This window comes from Protopterus annectens, chromosome 3.part0 (genome assembly GCF_019279795.1).
Source record: "Protopterus annectens isolate FY-2018-M chromosome 3.part0, PAN1.0, whole genome shotgun sequence".
Taxonomy (NCBI): Eukaryota; Metazoa; Chordata; order Ceratodontiformes; family Protopteridae; genus Protopterus; species Protopterus annectens.
The window spans coordinates 287386058-287410572 of record NC_056731.1 but is presented as its reverse complement, the minus strand read 5'-3'; positions in this window follow the sequence as shown (position 1 = coordinate 287410572).

The following is a 24515-nucleotide window of genomic DNA, read 5'->3' as shown; positions in this document are numbered from 1 at the left end:
GCAAACTACAGCTCACCATCCCCCCAGTTCATTCTTAAACTTCATTAACACAAATGTTGTGAAACAACTAGCTAAAAATCCCATAAGGGGAAATAACATCCTTGACTCGATCCAAATGGGCTGTGTTTGACAAGTCTGCAAATGACTGCAAGCTCGGGGCAGTCAGAGCATAGCCCAAAAGGCACAAACATCCTCCAGGATAGTCTCACACAACTGAACAATTGATTTAAGAACAATGGGCTCAAACTAAATGCAAAAAAAGTGCATAATTGTCTCACTCAGTAAAGCATCCAGTCAAGCAAACCACAGCCGGATCCAGCAGTAGGCAACATAGGCAGTTGCCCATGGCCCTGTGGCTGGGGAGGGGGGGGGCACTCTGGCTAAGAGGCTTAAATACTAATAAAATAAAACAAAAAACTTCTTAACACCGCACTGGCAGCATCTTCTCCTTTAAAGAGGACTATGCGTGTGTTACATGCATGCAGTCACTGTGAATGTAAAGTCACTCCACACTTGCGCGCGGAATTTAAAATAGCCGTAAGAGAGAAGGTAAGTTATGTGTGTGCGTGTATGTAAGTATGTAATTTAAACTAGTGGTTCCATTCATTTCTGAATGATAGAGAAAGTATGTTTATGTGTATGTGAGTGTATGCAATTTAAACTGTTTTGTTTCTGTATGAGCAAGTGTGTGTGTGTGTTTGTGTGTGTGTGTGTGTGTGTGTGTGTGTGTGTGTGTGTGTGTGTGTGTGTGTGTGTGTGTGTGTGTGTGTGCGTGTGTGCATGTGTGTGTTTATGTTCTTAAAATGCCACACATTCATCGTTATCCATGAGTTTTTTCTGATATTTTCAGTCATACCTCTCAACCTCTTAGCCCAAAGAATCCTGGACAAAGCTCCACAGAATGGGGGGGGGGGCATAGGCCCAAAAATAGGGACAGATTTTAAATATTGCTCTCATAAGATTTTAAATATTGCGTTTATAAACTTAAAAAGTTTCTAGTATAACAGAATTTGCCTTAGCATGCATTTTTCTGAAGGATATGAGGTCTAAAACACAGGCATATATCATAATTTAGTGACCTCAGTCCTCAGATCATCCCACTTATTTGCCAGAAAATCACAAATTTTATGAGGGACAGACCAAAAATATGAGGCAAAAATCTGGACATTCTGCAAAAATCCGTACAGTTGAGAGGTATGTTTGCAATATAATTTGTATGCTTCACTGATGCTACTGCATTTAATCATAAGTAATTCTCTAAAACATATTGTATATAACTGTATAGTGATTATAAAAGTACTGGTGTCACTGTGAAAATATTGTATATATCTGGAGCTTCGAGAATGCAAGTCTAATAAGAAAGTAAACTGCATCTAGAGTTATACATCCCTTTCCAGTGCTGAGTTCCATATATTTAACACGTTATAATTTTATTCAGCTGATGTTAATTTAATTTTGCCCCCCCCACCCCACCCCCACACACACACACATATACTTTTTTTTTACTGTATGTTATCCCTTGTTTATCCCTCTGTGTATGTTCATTTTTCTGAGACTGTGGAAACTATAATTGTGAACTATATAGATTAGTAAATCGTATGTGTATATCAGATTTTTTCTTGGACCACCACTGTATATATACTCTACCCATTTGTACTTCCTGATGGTACTTATCAAGTTCATGACAGAGTTAACCAATGACTGTAATGGAAAGTGTCATCAATCAAGCCATCTCCACCCAAAACTGCATGAAAATTTTGTAAAATAATCTGGATATTTTACATCATGAAATGTGTTTAATTTTGCTCAGATTTAAGAGGTTATCATGTGTAAGGCCCTAGGGCCATTAGCCTAGAAACCTCCTATGAACCTATGTAAGCAGAAAATCAAGCTGCTGAAGGACTAGCATATAATGTATGTAGACTGAGAGCTGACCCAGTGTAAATGGTAGTTTACCACAGCAGGGGTGGGATACCAAATTAAATGAACTCTTCAAAATGAGCACTAATTTCTTATACTGTATTTCAAAATCTAAACTAATGGAATCATAAAACTTTCTAGAAAAGAAAGGAGTTAAGTATGTTCACTTGAGAGTATCAATAACACAGTGCCCATTGTTAATATCCCGTGGTGGCAAAATAAAAAGTGGTTGCCAGCAAATAAATGAAAAACATCTATGATCTATCAGATAATCTAATATGATGACAGGAATATTCTTTCTCTTTTTTAGTATGTCCTTCAGATCTGAACAGTTTTGCAGAACTAAAATCACTGTGACTAAACTCACTCAACAATATGACTTGCAGATCTGCCATAAACAGAAATCATGAGATTTATACATCAACCCATATAACCTTACTTACCCTCATAAATTAGAGTAGCACTGTCTCCCAAGAAAAACTGAATGCTCCAAAAGCTACACATTAGCTTTCTCTAAATTCAGGAGCCCTACAGAAATGAAAGCAAAGCATTATGGCAGAAGGAGTTTGTAGCAACTATGTTTATTTCCCTTTGGAATACATTATTGTACTTAGGGTGTTACTTGCTGATATCACAATGCATATTATCACTTAAAGATGCTAGTGATTTATTCTATTGCTGTAAGTAAATAGGTCAGATATTTAAAAAAAACAAAGATTGGTGTTGCTGTACAAATGGGCTGAAGTGGAAAGAATTCATTCATTTGTTGTGTATATTTCCGAACAGAGTCACAGGTGACAATATAATGACCATTGTGTGCCATAGCTCAACAGTCCCTGGTTTTACCTCATATGTTTGGTCTGTTTATCATAACATTTGTGTCTTTCTGGAACATTGTGGCGGTTTACTGTCACTAAATGATGGCAGGCATTTGAGTTTCAGATTTCATAGCCTTAAGCAAATACATGGTGTGACACTGCTAGCTCAGCTATCTGGAATTTTGTAAATAATTCTTTGTCATTTGTGAATATTAATATAATTCATATGCTTGCCTTAAAAATGTAAGAGAACTATATATTTTGTGTATATTAAACTGCTGGTGCAGAAGTGTATGTTGAACAGGATCTGTACAGTACTGGACTTCAAAGATGTGTCCACAGGGTACTGTACTGGAAAAGAACAGAAATGTATATAAACTATATAACTGTGCAAATGTACATTTTAATAGTAGGAACATACAGAGTTAACTTACAAAACTTCAAGAAAATAAGTTGAAATTGTTTTACAGTTTCAGTGAAGTAGACTCAATGTCTAGAGCTACAGGTTTTTCTATTGTCTTGAAACATAAATTACTAAGTTTCAAATGTATAATTATTGTTTTGCGACTTTCAAGTTCTGCAAACATCTAAAAGCTATGTATTTGTAACACAGAGATGTTAATTTATCTTTGCCTAAAAACTAAAGGCAGGTGACAAAGAGTAATGTCATCCAAGCTGACCCAGCAGTAATGTTTGATAGTAATTTAAGAACTCTCTCAGAGAGAGACTGTGTGCATTGTTTATTTTGCCTTTGACCTGGAAACATCCATCATCAGCACTTCTGCCTGCATGTTGTCTGTAAGTAAGACTGCAGTTACTCTGTTGATTATTGTCTTGTTCTTTTGTTATTTATTCTTAAATATATTTAAACCTATCTTTGTGGCTGATGTGTGTGAGACATAGTTAAGCTCTTAGAGTACGTCCAAATGTATTTGATGACACTGTACACGCCACTCCTAAATAGCCTTGCAAGTCTTTGTCACACTTACCATTTGGATTTATAGTAACATCACACAGTAGGATTGGACATCCTTTGGGAAGGGCCTTAAAGTAACTGATAAGGGGTTCTGGTGGCAGTGATATCTACTTTATGGTTTGGGCAGAAGGGGGCATAGCTAGTAAACCTATGCCAGCCTTTCTCAGCTGTGTGTGTGTGAGTGTGTGTGTGTGTGTGTGTGTGTGTGTGTGTGTGTGTGTATGTGTGTGTGTGTCAGCTACTTGGGCAGGGATACAAAGCACTGGTTGAACAGATAGAGTGTTGGGAGGACTTGGCTTGGAACCCTGACTAAGGACTCAACTCTATAGCTGTGCCATTGGGGAGTCTTATTGGGGATCTGGAGAAAGAGGGAGAAACCAGCCCCAGACTGACTGTGATCTCTGTTTGCTCTTAAGGGAAATTGTACTTTACTGTCTGTGTACTTGTCATCCTCTCATTGTGTACATCCCTCACTGTTGTCAGTGATGAGGATTGAGGCTCTTTGAATAATGGGCCAGTGCAGGGGCATCACATATTTAATTGGTGGACAGTGGTGGGACATCCACATCACATATTAATTTTTTGACAGTGGTGAGCTAGCCACATCACATATTAATTTGCTTGTAATGGTGTGGATATTGAATTCCTGTAGCTTGTATACAGTGGTCACTAAAGGTGTTTGTACTCTCAATCAGCCAGACAGTGAACATTCAGAGTTCATATTATAATTGTTTTATTTTTTTTGTTAGCTTAGTTAGTCAGGGAGAGCAGGCAAGCATGTCAGCAGAGGAGTATGGCAAGCTGACAAGGAGCCAGTTGACTTGAGATGTGCCAGGCTAAAGGACTGGTGCATGCCAGCCTCACTAAAGCAGACATGATTGCAGCTTTAGTCACAGCTGCATCACAGAATAGAACCAGAAGGACAATCAGACTGGCCTTGGAGACGTACAACTCTCAGAAAATGGACAGCTCAAACTTTCCACAGAGGATTTAAAAATCCATCTGGAGTTAAAGAGACTTGAGCTGGAGGCCAAGCATTTGGAAACAGCCAGCAGAGAGACTGAGACATCTAGAGACTGAAGAAAATGGGAAACTGCAATGTCTGAAGGCTGAGGAAAATGAGAAACTGCAATTCCTGGAAGCTGAGGAGAAGGAGAGGTAGAGGCAACATGAAAAGGAGATGCTGACTCTTTGTCAGAGGCATGGAGGTAATGGGGAAGGGAGTAATGTAACCCCAGAAGTAACAAAGGTCAGTAAATTTCTTCCACAATTTACAGAGGGGGATAATTTTGATAGTTTCATTCATATGTTTGAGAGGGAATGTAAACAGTATAATGTTGGCCAAGGGCTCTGGGTACAGTTCCTGACCCCCTTAATCCATGGTAAAGCTGTAACTGTAATTTCTAAACTGTCTGATACTGATTGTTTAAGTTATAATGCCGTAAAGAACTGTCTTTTAGAATGTTTCAAGTTAACACCTGATGCTTATAGGAAAAAGGTTTGTGAGTATAGACGCAAGGCAGATGAACATGTGTGTGAATAGGTTGCTGAACTAAGCACTTATTTTCATAGGTGGGTGAGAGGATTTCAGCTCACCACTTTTGAAGGGCTGGCAGACCCTTTGGTGAGGGAACAAGCCCTTAACACTTTGCCTGAGGACATGAGAATCTGGTTAGCTGATAGACAATGCACTGCTGCAGATGATTTGGGGAAGAAGGGAGACCTATACCTAGCTAGTAGGGCATCACTGCAAAGGAAAGGGATACGCAGTGCTGCTCATGGGTCTAAGGGAAACCATGCTGGGAAGCCCAGACTGCCCCAACAGAGTCCGTCAGTAGCAGGGGACGCCACTAGTCCAGGTACACATCCAGGGCCAAGGGTTAAATGTTTTAAATGCAACCAGTGGGGCCATGTAGCATATAAATGCCCACAGATGCAAGGTGGGAAACAAAAGGTGGGAGAGCCAGTAAGTGGGAATGACAAAATGCCAACAATACGTTGTCTCGAGACAACAAAGGCACCAAACTACCACAAGAGGTTATATCCTATCTTAGTGGAGAAGAAAGAGGCCACTTCGAAGAAAGACACAGCCTCTGACCTAACCATTGTGAAGCCTGCAGTGGTTACAGAGGAGCACTACTTGCTTGGGCAGTCTACTCCAGTCAGAGGTTTAGGAGGGACCCCATTCCAAATACCTTTGGCTGGGGTTCACCTTGACTGGGAGGGTGGAAAAGGAAGCAGGAAGTAGGTGTGTTTGAGGATATCCCTGTAGATGTCCTGATATGGAATGATTTTGATAATGCAGTACCCTGTGTGCATGCAGTTACACGCAGTCAGGCTTGGAGACAAGCATGTGGGTCTAGTAGCCTGGGGGAGACTCAGACAGACCGCACACTTGCAGCCAGGACTGGTGAGGTTGTTTCTTCAGGGAGGGAGCTACCCTGTAGCAATGAGACTGAAGGTGAGCCATAGTTGCTTGTGGGTACTAATGTTCCCTTGGAGAGAGTGACTGCAAGGGCAGAGGTGAGTAGTAGTACCCAGGCTGACAGTGAGGCACCGCTGTCACAGGATAACAGACTTCCTGTGGAAGGGGAGCTGGGAAGGGTTACAAAGAGACAGTTGAGACAGGCTTAGTTCTCAGACCCTATATTACAAGGCCTGATGAAGGTAACAAGTGAGGCACCTGATTTTTAAGGGAAGGGGGTTATCTCTATACTGGGACAAAGGGTTACTGTATAGATAGTGGACCCCTCCAGGAGGGATAGAGAGTGAGAGAATGCAGCAGTTGGTAGTGCCTAGAGCCTACTGTCTGGCACTTCTAGCCATAGCCCATGATATTCCCTTTGCAAGTCATATGGACATAAAATGTATGAAGAGGTGTATTGTGCAGAACTTCTATTGGCCTGGGATTTCCAGAGATGTAACAGGGTGAGCAGTGCCAAGATAGGCAAGGCAGGAGACAAGGCGGAAGCTCATTTGATGCCTTTGCCTGTGATTGAGGAGCCATTTCAGTGGGTAGCTATGGATATTGTGGGGCCTCTGAGTACCCCAAGATCCACACAAAAAATGTATATCCTAGTGGTAGTAGATTATGCTGCCAGATACCCTGAAGCGGTGGCTCTGTCCTCCATTGAGGCCAAAAAGGTGGCAAATGCTTTGTTAGAGATTTTCAGCAGGGTAGATTTCCCAAAAGAAATAATGACTGACAGAGATGCCAGTTTCATGTCAGACCTGCTGGCTTGTCTGTGGAAGCACTTTGGGAGGAAGCACTTAATGACCACCCCCTACCATCCCCAGACTAATGGTCTTGTTGAGAGGTTAAACTCAACACTCAAGTCCATGCTATAGGCATTTGTAGACCAGTTCAAGAGAGGCTGAGACAAATATTTGCCCCATCTGTTGTTTGCTTACAGAGAGGTGCCCCAGGAATGCACAGTTTCTTTACCGTTTGAGTTGGGCATAGGGTGAGGTGACCTCTAGATTTCATTTGAGATGAATGGGAGGGTGAGTGTAAATCCCACAAGGAGTCTGTTGTGGTATATATCCTAAACCTCAGGACAAGGCTCAGAGAACTCATCGCCTTGGCCCAGGAGAACCTTGCAGAAACACAACAGCAGAAAAAGATCTGGTATGACAGGAATGCTCAAGCTAGAGAGTATGCTGTAGGGCAGCAGGTTATGGTTCTCCTTCCTGTCAGACACAACAAGCTGCAGACAGCCTGAGAGGGACCCTACAAGATAGTAAGGAAGGGCAGGGATGTTAACTACATGGTAGAACTGCTAGAAAGGAGGCAGGGGCACAAATTGTATCATGTTAACATTATGAAACCTTACGATGATAGGGAGGCTCTTGTGCTGAGTATTTGCAGTAGATGGCAGGGGGACTCTTAAGGGATTCTGATGACTGATCTCCTCAGGGAGGCTTGAACTAACTGTGGAAGGGATAGCAATGTCCCAGCAGTTATCCTCTACCCAGGTTCGAGAAATCCAAGCAGTATTACAGGAGTTCGGGAACATGTTCACTGGGAAACCAGGGTGCACCTGCCTGGTGCAGCACCATTTAGATACAGGACCCCAAAGGCTTATTAAGCAGGCCACTTATATGGTGCCTGAGAGAGTCAAACAGACTCTGAGGGAGGTGATATCAGAAATGTTAGAACTAGGGCTAATTCAGGAGTCCAGCAGTCCCTGGGCTTCCCCAGTGGTGCTGGTACCAAAGAAGGATGGCAGCACCAGGTTCTGTGTGGACTCCAGGAAGTTAAATAGTCACACAGAGTCAGATGCTTACCCCATGCCTAGGACAGATGACGCACTAGAGCAGCTGGGTGGGGTTAAGTATCTTACCACTATTGATCTTACCAAGGGTTACTGGCAGGTACCCTTGACTCCCCGTGCTAGAGAGAGGTCAACCTTTGCGAATCCTTTTGGCTTGTATGAGTTTACAAAGATGCCCTTTGGGATGAACAATGCACCAGTGACCTTCCAGAGGCTGGTAGATTGTATTCTAGCAGCATCAGGAGATTTTGCCCTTGCTTACCTAGATGATATTGCTATCTACAGCCATTCCTAGCAAGAGCATCTTCAGCATGTCAGGGAGGTGCTGGGCAAACTACAAAGGGCAGGGTTAACCATTAAGCCCAGCAACTGTCAGGTGGATATGCAGAGATCTCCTACCTTAAACATAGAGAAGGGAGTATGAACCTATAGGAAATTAACCCTGGGGATCACTTCTGTGGCTCTGCTCGACAGTGGCACAGGAAAATAATTTACATTTTGGCTAGGCTTATATTGGCCCTAGTGCCAATAGCCTAGTACCTACCTATGAACCTATGAACCTATGAGTAGGAGGATCAGGCCAGAACCTGTCAAAGTGGAATCCATTCAAGCATAGCCTGCCCCTGTTAACAAAAAACAGGTGAGGGCATTCTTAGGAACAGCAGGATACTACAGAAAGTTTGCCCCCAATTTTAGTACCATAGCTGCTCCCCTCACATACCTGACAAGGAAACACAGGCCAGATAAGGCAGTGTGGACCCCAGCATGTGAGCAGGCATTCCAGAGGCTTAAAGGAGCTTTGGGAGGACCCCCTGAGTTAGCCAGTCCAGATTACAGCAAATAATTTGTTGTGCAGTTGGATGATTCAAACCATAGGGTGGGGGCTGTACTTAGCCAGGTTTCCTCAGAGGGAGATGAGCACCCAGTGGTTTATCTCAATTATAGGCTCCAACCCAGGGAGGAATGCTATGTAGCTGTAGAAAAGGAATGCCTAGCCATAGTGTGGGCACTGCAGAAACGTCAGCCTTATCTGTATGGAAGTAAATTCACTGTTGTTACAGACGACAATCCCTTAACATACCTACATCAAGCTAGCCAGCAAAATGCCAAATTACTAAGGTGGAGCCTAGGGTTGTAAGCATATGATATGACAGTACAACACCACAGTAGGGTTAGTAATGCCAACGCAGATGGGCTCTCAAGACAGGGAATGGAGTAAGGTATTCCCAGGTAGGCTCAACCCTCTCAAGCAGCATTTCTCAAGGGTCACTTGAAAAATTAGCTTGAATATTTTTTTTTTTGGGGGGGGGGGGTTGTGACACTGCCAGCCCAGTTATCTGGAATTTTGTAAATAATTCTGTCATTTGTGAATATAAAATGATTCATATGCTTGTCTTACAAATGTAAGAGAACTATATGTTATATGTATATTAAACTACTGGTGTAGAAGTGTGTGTTGAACAGGGTTTCTACAGAACTGAGCTTCAAGGATGTACCTACAGTGTACCCTACTGGAAAAGAACAGAAATGTATATAAACTATATACCTGTGCAAATGTATGTTTTAATAGTAGAAGCTGGAACATACAGAGTTAACTTACAAAACTTCAAGAAAATAAGCTGAAATAGTTTTACGATTATGTTATGTCTCAATTTCAGTGAAGCAAGCACAATGTCTAGAGCTAGAGCTAGAGGTTTTTCTATTGTCTTGAAATAGAAAAAAATACTAGGTTTCAAATGTAAAAGTTTTTTATTGTTTTACAACTTCCAAGTTCTGAACACATCTGAGAGAGATTTATTTTTAACACAGAGATGCTATTTTTTGTTAGCCTGGGAACATAAGGTAGGTGACAAAGAGTGATGTCATCCAAGCTGACCCAGTATTAATGTTTGATAGTAATTTAAGAACTCTCTCAGAGAGAGACTGTGTGCATTGTGTATTTTGTCTTTGACATGGAAACATCCATCATCAGCACTTCTGCCTGTGTGTTGTCTGCAAGTAAGACTTAGGGCATAGTATATCTCTTAGATATAGATAGGAATATAATAAAAATTAGTTGAGATGTTTTCTGTATTTATTTGAGACTGTCATGCAATGCTGTTTTAAACTATTTCCTGTGATTCTGAACTCTCCAGTTACTGTGTTTATTGAGTATTGTCTTGTTATTTTATTATTTATGATTAAATATATTTAAACCTATCTTTGTGGCTGATATTTCTGAGACATATTTAAGCTCTTGGTGTACTTGCATATGTATTTGGTGACACTGTACAGGCCACTCCTAAATAGCCTTGCAAGTCTTGGTCACACTTACCATTTGGATTTATAATAACATCATACAGTAGGATTGGTCACCCCTTGGGAAGGGCCTTAAAGTCTCTGATAAGGGGTTCTGGTGGCAGTTATAACTACCTTGTGGTCTGGACAGAAGGGGGCATAGCTATTAAACCTGTGCTAGCCTTTCCCAGGTGTGTGTTTGTGTATAAATCAAATCTCATAGTGTGCATGTGTGTCAGCTACTTGGGCAGGGACACAAAGCACTGGTTGGACAGAGAGAATGTTGGGAGGACTTGGCTTAGAACCCTGGCTAAGGACTCAACTCTATAGCTGTGCCAGTGGGGAGTCTTACTGGCGATCTGGAGAAAGAGAGAGAAACCAGCCCCAGACAGACTGTGATCTCTGTGTGCTCTTAAGAGAAGTTGTACTTTACTGTGTGTGTACTTGTCATCCTCCCATTGTGTACATTCCCCAGTGGTGAGAACTGAGGTTCCTTTATTACTGGACCAGTGCAGGGGTGTCACACATGGTAATGCAAGACCTGTTGTTCTGGTAATGTTCTCAGTATAAAACAGTAACATTTAAAATCCCTGTGTTATTTTTTGGCTTTGTCCCAAATTTGTGCACTAAAGAGTTTAATATATATGCTGTGGGTTATTTGATACCTTCTTTCCTTTATTTCAGATACTGACTCTCTATTTGCTTCAGGTTCACAGGAGAGTCAGAGTCTATCCTGGCACATAGTGGTCATAAAACAAAGAAATTAAATCTTTGACAGGATGCCTTCAGGATGCGCACATCCACTCTGGTGCCATTTAGATGACTGTCAATTTTTAAGCATTTCTAGGGATATGGGAAAAAAACAGGAGCATCTGGACAAAGCTCTTGTGGGCATGAGAAGGGCATGAAGATTTTTGCAAGGAGAAAAACTCAGGTTAGGTACCAAGGCAGAGAGTGAAGGGTTGTATTTCAGTATCCTAATGACAGTTCTTGTAGACGGATGTAACAATTTGTGCGTATAGCTTAAGACTTTGCTATCAATCTTTTTAATTCAGTAATTCTACAAAGCTGAAATGAGTCTGATACAAGCAACCTTTGTGTGTGTGTTTGTGTGTGTGTGTGTGTGTGTGTGTGTGTGTGTGTGTGTGTGTGTGTGTGTGTGTGTGTGTGTGTGTTGCTGTGGTGTGTGAGAGACGTTAGGTGTGTGTGTGTGTGTGTGTGTGTGTGTGTGTGTGTGTGTGTTTAAAATTCCTTTCAACTGTTCAGATTTAGTATCCTAGATTTTCTCTGTTTTATCATAAAGTTTGTGGTTTTCTGGCAATTCACGGAGGATTGAAGTCACTAAATACTGCATATATATATATGAGTTTGACTTCATATCTTTCATAAAATACATGCTAACACAAATCCTGTTATTCTAGCAACTTAAGTTAAAAAGAGCAATATTTAAAATCTATCCTATTTTGGGCCATTGTATTACCATTATTCTAGCTTCGTCCAGATTTCTTGCACTAAGAGGTAGAGAGGTATACATACATCAACTGTCCAGATTTTTGCCTCATATTTTTGGCCTATTCCTCATAAAATCTGTGTTTTTCTGTCAAATCACTGAGGACTGAAATAACTACTTAATGTCCTACATTTCAGTTTCAGACTTCATTACCTTCATAAAATGCATGCTAAGCCAAATCCTGTTATTCTAGCAACTTTCTAACTCTATAAGAGCACTATTTAAAATTTGTTCCTATTTTTGGACCTTTGTCCCCCCATTATTTTAGGCTTTGTCTAGATTTCTTGTGCTAAGAGGTTGAAAGGTATGGAGGTATGGTATGTAATGCCATAGTTAGGGGGAATGGCAGGTTAGTCAATTAACATGATCAGACATGACCCTATAACTTGGTTACAGGAGACAAGAGCCTGAATCCTTTACCCCAACTACCAGACTTCTGGAGGAATTGTGAGCTTCAGTGGAGACAAGAGCCTGAATCCTCTACACCAACTACCTGGCTGCTGAAGGAATTGTGAGTTTGAGTTTCAGTACATTTTCAGGGAAGTATGAGTTTCAGTGCATTTTCTTGGAATTGTGAGTTTCAAGGGAAGAGAAGTTTACTCATGCTAAATCTGTTTTCAATGTGCAGCTAACTGTTTTGTTTATCATATGGTAGTCACTGCTTGTGCTGTAGAATTTGAAAGCAGTGTTGGTAGCATAATTACCTTTAGTGCAGAAGGCTGTGGATTCTACTCCCACACCATATAGATGGAGTGCTGGTATGTCAGTGCCATTTTGACTGCTGATTATTTGGTGCATTTTATGGGGGATAGAGGTTCTGCACTCCTAGGTGTGTCTTCCTTTGTATGAGATGCCTAGTAACTATGAACTTGCCAGTTTGTCAGTCATTCCATATTGCAATATTACCAGCTTACCAATTTATTTTTTAATATAACATAGGCAATTAATTATTCAAGGGCAGCAGGCACTGAATTTGTTAATGAAATACTGAAATATAAAGCTGTTTGCCAGTAGCAACCTCTTCATTAATTACAGATCTGTTTAATGTGGAATTATATGGATGACTTTTATTTCTGCAAAGATTGTACTTATTGACAGATATTGGTGGATTTTAATAACAAATGCCTGAGTGGCATTTTCTGATTGAAATTTTCTGAAATGGGTAGTTTTGTCATCATTGGTTCATACATTTTGTTTCATTGCTTGTTAGAAAAATGTTCAAAACTACAAATTTAAAACATGTTCTAACAATGAGTGCTGTATTATACAAGGAATATAATTTAATGCACTCAGGAAGGTGAATCAAAGGGGTTTATATCACATAGCCAAAGTTTAATAACTTTGAACATGGAATGTTCGAACCATCCTGTTCAAAGTTAAAAAACTTCAACTATGAGTAAAAACAAAAAAAATAAAATAAACTGTTGTAAGCAGGGGGTCAAGCCCCACTGCACCCCCACACCCCCTGCTACTTAAATATACCAACTCCGAGATCACACCACATTGAACAAAACATAAACCTCCCCTTACAGAGATTTCCATTGAAACGCTCGAACTTCTGCAAATTCTAACTTATGGTCTCGATCATATGAGGTTCGAACTTGCAGAAGTTCGACTATCTGATAGGAACCCGAATCAAAGAACACATACATGTTTGCTTGGTTCTAAAAATGTGTGCAAGGAGCCTATGGTTTGAAAACAGCCGAAAGGTAAATGTAATCCACCACTGGCCAGATGGATTTCCTTTGAATGTGGTTTTTAATGCCATTTCAATGAATGTGAATTTCAAGGACAGAGACATTTACTGCTCATGCTAAGCCTGTTTTCATTGTGAGATTGTATTGTTTAGCAAATGGCTTTTAGTGCTTGGGCTATTTTATTTCAAAATCTATAATCATTGTAAAAGTAAATAAGAAAGCAGTATGCACACTGACAAGTTTGAACAGTGTTTAAGGTAACTGGGAATAAATAGCCAAGTAATGGAACATTGGAATGGCTGGGGAGGGGGCTGCTGTGGGGGATGAGGGGTTGCCACAGGAGGGGCTGCTCTGGGGAGGAGGATTCCGATCTATTATCTTGCCTAGGGCCCTATTTGCCCTTGATCTGGCTTTGAAGCAAACTACAACATTGACAACACACCTCTGAAGGTAGAAATAGTAGTTAGATGTCTGGGAACTTATGTTGATAGTAATCTGGCCTTTGACAAAAACATGTCCACCGCAGTTAGAAATTCATTTTGTACAGGACATAAGTAAAGACATTGCATCCAGGTTCAGGGAGTTTATTGTCTTTCTATACCCAGGCCTTATTAGACCACTCATTGAGTACAATACTCCCTTTGGTATGTACCTGCAAAAGCACATGCTTCAACCTGAATGCCCATAGAAATTCCTGACCAAAAGAATCCACGGATTCCAATAGATGAATTATGGAGATTGTCTTATATCACTTTCCCTATCCTCAGTCTCCTATAGACTGCTAAGGGGAGACCACTCCCTAGTCATTAAGGCCTCCTTAGACCCTGTATTGATGAGCCTGCTCCATGTCTGCAAAAAACAATAGTACCAGAAATACAAACTGTAAAGATTTAAAACTTTCCAGCAATCTAAACAGGACATGCTGTAGAGACAGATACATCTCATGGAGGCTTCCACTGCTGTGAAACAGGCTTTTCTTCCAAGCAAACCAAAGTACTTCCTTGACCCAATTCAAACAAAGATGAAAAGACACAGATTTATCCCTGGGGTGATACCTATATCTCTGCTGGACAGAGGATGCTGATGTTCTAAAAAAATTTAACTCAACTATTTCCTATCGTCAAAAGGGGTCAAGTAACTCTTCAGAATTCTTAATAAGGCCTCTGGGCTGTTAATCTAGTATCTTTCTATGCAATTGTGCTTTGATATTTGGATCACCAAAACATGAGTCACAGTTGCTTCCAATGGAAGTTGTGTGTGTGATGTTACTTGCTTCACTTTGGAGGGATGTCATACTGCTCTCATTGTAATGTTAAATGGACATCTAAAGTCACAACCTTTCACAGAAAGAGCAAGACAGTTGGTGCATTCTCTGTCAGGGATCATTCTCTGAGGTGCAGCAATTGCAGAGTGAGGATAACAAAATAATTGGGTTGGGCAGACTTCAGCAAATGGGGTGTATAGAGGTAGGTATTGTATGCCTGCAAAAAATGCATTACTTAATCTCATTTGGTCGTAACAAGCTCATATGTCTGCCAAAGGAGATATGGTGCAGGCATATTGCACCCCCTCAAAAAAACAACATAGTTCACAGTCACAGTCTATTAAAAGATAATAACAACATATTCATAGTCATTTATGTATTGCATCATCTAATGTATATATTTCTGATATTTATGCCACTCTGAAACCGGCCTTAATGTATTATTATTATTATTATTATTATTATTATTATTATTATTATTATTATTATTATTATTTTGTTCACTGTCTTACTTTACCAAATATTTGTGATTATATCCTAAGAATATTAAATGGGTAATGCAAGTCTGTTGCTATTTGTTAAAAGAATGGAATTTTGAGATAAGGTATAAGTTGAACTCATAAACAATATTCATTTATTTCTGTGGCTTTTCCTTCTGTTACTTGTATATGGAGTATTACTTTACTCTTCTGAAAATAAAAACTAAGAATTTTTAGATAAAAGACAATCCCCGGGATTCATGAACCTTGCGCCAGGCGCCAGCATAGCGTCGGCGTTATAACGCCAAATATGGCTGCTTAGCGATTCAGGTATGAATGAATTCCACGTGCACTACCGGGCGCCGTCCCGCCCTTGGCGTAGGTATGCAAAACACACTGTGTGCGGTATTGCACCATGCAAATGAGGGCAAATAGCGATCCACAAAGTGGCGAGGCGTGAAGGCAACGGCAATGTAAACCAAAAAAAAACGGTTTACATTTACCCAAACATACCGGAGGAGTAACGGAAGGCTGTCAAAGTCAGGTATCATATAGGTGCAATATGCCAATGTGGAAAGGCACCGAGAATGTCCAAAGAAAATATGCACAAAATGTAAAATGACATAAATGGCACGTACGTAGAAAGAACAGCAGACCCCCGGGATGTGTGCACAGAAGTTGTAAAGCAATGAAATAATATGATAATGTCCGAAAAGAGCATGAGAACACAAATCAGCTGCACAGCCACCACACACCACAGTATGTATGTAAAGCTGCAACCCCAGCGCAATGGTTGTCAAGGAGTGGAGGCGTTGTCCGGCGCCGTAACCAGGTATTAGTAGTCAATTCCATGCAAATGAGGCAGATAATAGTGAATCGCAAAAACGGCGCCAGCGTAAGGATGGAGCAAACGGCGTAGCGGTACTACACCGAGGAGTGGCCTACACGAGATACATGTCAACCACACAGGGTGTGCCACTGTAGGAGGAAGGATATTGGAGGACAGCAAATCTGGGCTGTACAATGCACATTACAGCATCATGACTGGCGTGTTAGGAAATAGATGCTGACAGTACAGAATGCGCGCATAAATGCATGTGCACGAGGATGACTACGCTCCCGAAACCAGTCATGTGACGGCCTCACCGCAACAACCAGGGATATAGGAAGGTAATGCGGAGAATACGAGGAAATCACGGAAGCAGTGTAAATGTATCCGTAATGAGCAATTAACACCAATCAATGCAGGAAGGGCAAACGCCGGCAGCTGATAAGTCTGCATGCAGACTCCTGCAGAACGGGAAAGGGGAGGCATATGAGAGCAAAGATAATAGGGGATGTAGTAGAAATGCAAAGAGCAAAGAACCGAAATAGCACAGCCAAGTACAGAGGCAGCATAACTGCGCCGCAGATAAAATGCATCATATGCCATGTGCCTGCAGGATGCAGTAATGTAAGATGCCAGGCGAAGGCAATGCAGGCAACTGTAATGTAACACTACAGGCAGTACCGTTGCAGCTGCAAGCGTAAAACCACGGAAATAATCCATGGATAGGGCCGCACAGACACACCCAATGACATCACCGGGTATACAGCACAGCAGTAATAAATGTGAATGCACAACACACAGCGCCGATTTCCCAACGCCGCACCGTAGGGTGTAAACAGACGGGAACTTTAAACATGTATATGCTGGGTGCCGCCGTGATGCATAGGTATGTGGCAGAGACAGACGGAGTTGCGGAGGGTGGTGCCGACAACTACCGTAGGCCTCACAGGAGAAGGAGAGTGTTCAGACCAAGGGTGACCTACCAGGGCTGCGAGACCTGGAGATAGTAGAGCTACAGGGTGGACAGGGACACGTTCCAGCAAATAGTGGAGCTGTGCCGGCCGCGCCTGAGAACAAGAGACAACAGAGGGGAGCCCATCGCAGTGGACACAAAGGTATGTGTGAGCTTGCGAATACTGGCTACAGGTACCTTTCAAAGGCCCACCGGGACATAATGGGCATCTCACAGGCATCAGCATCCAGGGTACTACACCAGTTCCTGGATGCCATGTTACCACATGCCCATGAGCACATAAAGTTCCCCACATCTCAGGAGGAGTTGGCTAGCAATATGCGCCGCTTCCACCGTGTGGCACAATACCGGAGGTCCTGGGTGCGATAGACTGTGCGCATAGAAATCAAGTCACCACCTGGGGAGCAGGGTAGACGCTACATAAACCGCAAGGGATACCCCTCCATCAATTGCCAGGTCGTGTGCAATGCGCAGGGCATTATCATGGATGTGTGTGCTGGCAGCCCTGGAAGCTAGGCCGACTCCCATATCTGGCATGCCTCACAGCTGTATCAGGTATTCGCCAGTGGGGACATCACACAAGGTCACCTTGTGGGGGATGCTGGCTACGCACTGGAGCCGTGGTTGATGACACCCATCAGAAATGCACACACACACATGCAAGAACGCCATAATGAGGCACACGCGAGAATAATCATAGAGCGTGTGTTGGGATCTTGAAATCACGGTTCCGGTGCTTGGATACATCCGGTGGAGCCTTGCAGTACTCTCCAGGCACAAGTGCCCACATATTCATAGTATGTTGTATGCTACACAATATGATTCTGCGGAAACAGCTGCTGCAGGGACATAATGCCGGAGGGCCACCAAGCCCGCCACAACTGCCAGGGCAAGCACAGGCACAGGGCGGCGGCACCACGGACACACTGAGCCAGCCCCAGTAGGTAGACAGAGGCGCATCCAATATGCCTACGCCCTGGCAAAGAGGGAACGATAGCACATACTTTGACAGTGTAGGCCCCATGGACTGACACCTCCTGACCTGCACACACAGTAAAATGGACGCCACACAAACATGTCCGCCCGTAATGTGTACCGTATGTGCGCACGTATGTGTGACTCCAACAAAGGCACCGGCCCAAACACTGCACACCCAATAGCCAGCAGAGCATGGAACGCAAACACCTCAATGCACGCCGGTTCAACAGCACACGGCGTAGCCATATGCTGCCACTATCGCCGCAAGTCGACCACACATGTACGCATGTGCATACACAGATACGGAAATACATATCAGTACACATGTAGAAATATATGTACGCATACACAGATAGAAAGGACAACAGGGTAATATGGAACCCAGGGATGCAAGTTCACAGATAAGTAAGCCGCGAAATCACCACATATTAAACATAGTGACCGACAACCCGATCATCCTGGAGGGTGGGCAGGGCAGGTAACGCCAGCCATGGAAATGTTAACCCGCAGCAATACATATCCGCGTGTCGGGATGGTCACCGGTCCACGGTACAGTAACGGGATATCTGTAGGGTCACCACCTGTCCCACGTTGTGAGGGACAGTCCACCTTTGGGCAGTTGTGTCCTGCAAAAACATTGACAAAATGGCAAATGTCCTGAGATTGTAGGACAAAACCATTTCCCATAATTACTTTATTAGTTGCAGAAAACAGTTATTTTGTAGAAGAAACATCTAAATATGATAATAAACAGAATAAGCAACTGTAATGCTACAGCTTTGTATTCCGTCAAATAAGTGAATCGCTGTCCTTTGTACTGGCCGTGGGTATGTGTTGGCATGCAAAATGTGACGTACCTACTACAAATGTCCCACTTTGGCCATTTGAAAAGGTGGCAACCCTACATATGTGCGTGTCATATCCATAGGACATGAGTGCGGAGATACACGCCGCCACCGCGATGCGCAACGAGGTATTGTGTTCAACCGTCGGTGCGAAAGCGGAAAGCATACCAGTGAAGTGTACGACATTATGAGGAACGTACCTCATCTGGGGTGTAAAACAGTGCATGTTCCTCGCAGTTCCTCCAAGTTCCACATTGAAAATGTCTCTCAAACAACCATTGTTACGAATGTATATAAATGACATCCTGGTAAATAGAATGTACTCATAGTAAGTTAGTAAAGGTTCTTCACTGTAAGTAAATCAGCATATCATAATCAACCTATGACCTACTTAGCTGAAGTTGTCACTATGCCATTACTATGTGTTCCACATTATGCCCATGTGTTTCACATTACTACTGTGTGTGTTCCCCACTCCGGAAATAGAAGGTTGACAGCCATGGCGGCAATATGTGTATGTGTGAGGTGAGGTTGTCGTGTGTTCCGCTGTGTGTGTGTAATGTGTGTGCCAGTGTAAACTGTGTATGAAGGTGACATGTCACAGCCGTAGTGTAATAACAGGCGTAGGCATACAGTACAGGAACCATAGGCGTATGTACAGCAGTACCCACAAAGTAGTACTGACATCTCCTCAGTGGCTATGCACGTGGCGGCGTAAAATGATGCAAAGCGCAAATGTCCCAAAGTGTACCACAGGGCCCTAGCAAACAGGAGATGCAAAGGACGCATGTACAAACCACGACCGTAGGCATGGCGGCCATAACGTACACTCCACACGGTCCGTCGGCAACGTTACACAGCATCAGGCATGTACGGCGAAAATACGAATGTGCCATCCGGCACCGATCGTGAACAGTCACGGTCCGGTAAATACCGCGGTGTGTTCCACGACCGTGACGTAAGCAAGCGGCACACGAATAGGAGGCTACCGGTAGCATACAGTCCGCCCCAAGTATAGGACCACAATCACCGTAACTATCAGCGACAAAATGCCAATGGATGGTAGGCACGGACGAACATCCGCAGATATATAACCGATGTGAAGGAGGAATACGTGCAGGAAGCACACATGCAGGTGATACCGACAGCAGACGACATCAACAAAACAAACATTCCCGGAACAACACACAGGTAACCCGCAGCTCCCCAAGCACGGATGGAGCACACACACAAGCATATCTGGTATGTATAAATGCAAGACTCACAACCCGTACCCGTCACCCACATCCGCAGATATACCCCATTGCACATATCAAAGGGATAACAGCTAAAACCGTAGCAAACACATACAGGCAGTGAATGACAGCGGCATACCCACAACAAGCTCCTGGGAAACACTAGCAGCGGCTCATGCATCCATGCATTCGCTATGTACAGGAAAATAACAGCCATGTAACACATTTGAATGCACAACGCCATCGACAGATGCCGCCAGGACACGGGGACCCACATGTCGAACACAATACCATACCCAACACACACAATCCACGGCTAACACCACAGCGAAATGTACCCGACAACACACATAGCGGATGCAGTCACACAAACATGATACAATACATACCATCCTCACGAAGGTATTGCAAATAACCAACGGCCACACGAGGAAAGAACCATGGCCTAGTGCCGACGCGTAACGAACGAAAGGAAGGGGGATCACCGCTGATATGCGCATAAGTACACACCGAGGAACAGCTATTGGCCTGATTAACCCACATGCATCAGGCGACGACGAATATAAGGAAGACTCCCTGGATATTCAAACCGTATGTTCATACCGAATGCATACAAAGTAGAGAAAGAGAAACAGGGGAATAGAGACGAACTCAAAACAAAAGGCCGGAAAGGTATGTCGGAACCCCGACATGTACTGGTGTGTAACGCACGATACGTATGACGAATCTGTACAGTATGTGAACGGTGTGTGTAGGTAAAGATACCTGTCCATCAGGCAGAGAGAGGCGAAGGTTGGATATGTAATGCTAAAACGCGCAGCATACCAACAACTGTGGACAACGTGTGCACAGCAGTGGGACAACATGTAAACACCAGCGATAACCCCAGGGCCGGCTTGCCACCCTTTCAAAAGGCCAAAGTGGGAAATCGGTGGGACACACTTCAGATGTTACAGGTGGACACATACCCATGGTCAGTACAAAGGTTAGAACTCTACTCTTTTGCATAAAGAAAAGTGTAGTCTTGTAGCAGTTCAGTTGCTTATTGTGTGTCTTGTAACAGTTAGGAATGTACATACATAAATAAGTATGTTATGCAACTCTTACATAAGAATGGGATATAGTGATGTCCCACAATCTCAGGACATTTGCCATTTGTGATAAATTTGTCAGGACACAACTGCCCAAGGAGGGACTGTCCCTTGCAAAGTGGCACAGGTGGTAACCCTACCCCAGGTCTGCCATAGGGGTTGCAAACACAGAACAATGCCACCACCCACGCCGACGCTGGCAGCGGATATCCAACACTGAAGTGCCACAGCAGGGGATAGGACATTTATGTATAGTGTCACAGCACACATGTGCATGGGCATATACCGTCGATGTCATACGGAATGTGCGCACGACGTGCACCCATCCCACGCAGTAGGGGCGACTATGTCAATTATGTGTAATGCAAAGCTGGCATGATGGATATGTTCACAAATCATAGACAGTATCACAGGCATAGCATGCATGATGGAGCGATGGGCTAATGTTATATACATACACAAGATATGTATGGCCTGCACATATGGGACAATGTAGTAGCAGAATAGGTAACCGAAATGGAGGTAACAGCAAGTGACCATGTCCAAACGTTCCATAGCAGGTGCAATGTGTGCCACAATGATGTCCAGCAGGGCCGTGTGTAAACACATGTGCAATGTACACAGTACTGACACCCCCCCCATGGTAGTGTCCACTGAACGGCAGAACTGGATGTCAACTGTCATGTCTATACAATACGTCCGCTGTGGTGGTACCATGGGTGTGTGTCACCCTACCAGCAAGGCAGCTATCACATGACTAGTGACACAGTGTGCCCCTGTGGGATGTGCACAGGACCTATGTCCCACAGCATGGTGTGCGTCCAGTCTGTGGATGTCACACAGACGCCCGGGCTGAGCAATGTGGCATGTGTGCACACATGCAGGACTGCTTCCCCCCCCCCTGCCCACAGCAAACGCCATGTAGGAGTACTACATGCATCAGTACTGTGGAGAACATGGCCCATGGCAGAGTACATTACACCCCTGTGTTAGTGGCATGCAGGTGAGCACAGATGTGTTACATGGCTGTCATTTGCATATGTCAACTGTCTGAGCTGGGTAGAGAGCACAGCATGACTATACTGAGACATGTAACGTTGTATCCATTGTGTAAGGTACACCACACATGTGTCATTGTAACACGGCCTGCATGTACATGTGTGTATGGCACAGGTACAAGGGCACCCAAGGTATCAGCTAGACATACGGTCCAGAAATGTGTAGTCCTGCACATGTGTACCCACGCTATGGTGTAATATGGCAACCACAGCACCATGTGGGCCATGTGTGTACATCAACCATGTACAACGTGATATGCCTGTATAGGGACAGTATCCATGTGATACACACCGCATGACTGTCAGTATGCAAAGGTGATGTGTATGCACTATGTGTGATGTAACTGATGCAATGATATCTACATGATATATCTGCCACACTGACACCTGTATGGGTGTCAGCAACATGAGTAGGATGAGCTAGAATGCTGCCAGGTATGTAGAAGTGGTATATGTAGGCATGTACAGTACTGTGTGACAGCAGGTAGTGTCGTATGCAAATACTGAGCATGAGGGCCACATGTCTGAGGAACGTGCAATGCCACACGTCCCTGAAATGTTGTAGTCAGCATGATATGCCTGCACCACTGTGTGAACTGTACAGAAGGCACATGGCGTAACATGCCGATACATAGGGCGATGTGATGCTGGATGTGTACACTGTCAATAGCATAAAGTGGAATGGTGCTGAAGGGCAAAGAGCGGATCATGTCTGATGTGATACCCTCTGTACCACCCCAACCACCCATGCAATAATATGACAGGTGGCCAGCATGGGATGTGGTGTGCTGTGGCGCACAGAAGCCCAACAAGGGTGCCAGGAAAGGCATGCAGGTAGTCAATGAGTGTGTGAAGCATGTATGTCAAGATGTGGCCCAGTGCCATACTGAATGGCCCAGTCCTGGGTGTAGAGATGCAGCCCCATACGTGCAATGCAGTACCATCCATGTGTAGTGTGATAGATGTGGTAGTGTGGTGGTCAGGGTGCACAACGTACATGAATGGGCTAGCAGTCACTGTCGTGTGCTGCTGCAGAGACATGTAACAGCCAGGTTGGCGGGATACAACAACTACGTTGTTGGAGGTGACATTGGGACTGTGTTCCCAGACATAACATGTGCATGCCAGTACTATGTATGTGTCCACAGGGTTAATACAATGTCCAGCCAAGGATTGGAACCCTGTAGTGAGTGAGAGTGTGTATTGTTGGTAGGTACCCCATTGGCAGGCAGGATGCCAGCAACATCTGTGTCGTCAATGCCTGCATGACCGTGGTATGCTGCATTGAATGTGGATGTAGTCAAACAGCAGAGACATACCACCACACTGCATGAGGGCCCACACTGCAATGTCTGGCAGTCATGTGTAGGTAGCTAGCTGTGGAGTATGTCATGCACCAGCAGGACACACCATGACTGTCAAGTGACACACAACACACAGGTGAACAAAACTACCGTGCAACAGCCTGCACATGTGCCCATACAGCACGTGTGCATGGAACAGGAATACCACTGTGGCGTCTGTGAAAATGCCAGCACCACCATGTCTCAGTGTGGAATAGCATGGTCCCTACCAGTGTGTAAATGTAGCAGAAGTGCACTGTGATCACTGTTGGCATAGGCACATAGACTGTCCATCGGACGGGGTGCCATGCCCTCAACTACCTCTGTCAGTGGATGTCAGTAATACCGGCTGTAGTGTGTATGTACCATGCATGCTGCTATGGTTGTGTGCTTAGGGTGTGGCTAGCAGGGATGGTAAGCATGGATGTTCAGCAAACAGAGGGGAGGTGTGTAGGCCTAGCATACAGACACATGGAGGTTTGGTGCATGCTGAGGGTAGTGTAGGTATGGTATGTGTCGTGTAATGTGTCACCCAGCTATGCGTACTGCATGGCCAAGCATGTGTGGTGCGTGGGAGTCCATACTAGGGAAGGTCGTGTTGCTGGCAATACATAGCAGTAGCAACTGTCCCAGGTGCAATGTACAGCATGCCAACCCGACTGGCATGTAACCTGTGGTGTACAGTGTCTGCACTGTCGCGTGTCACAATGTGTGTAGTGGCCACAAACATGGGTATCTGAACATGGACTACCTATGATGCAATGTGTCATGGGAAAATACAGTATGTGTGTAAATCACGGTGTGGTGTGGGAACCACCCACCTGTGTGTGTTGCAGTCCAGGTATGTGACTGGGAGGTATGATCTGTGTACAATCTGGACTGGCAGGTGTGCCGTGTAGGGCATGGAGGCAGGTCCCAGGCACCGTAGATAAATGACATGTGTGCTGT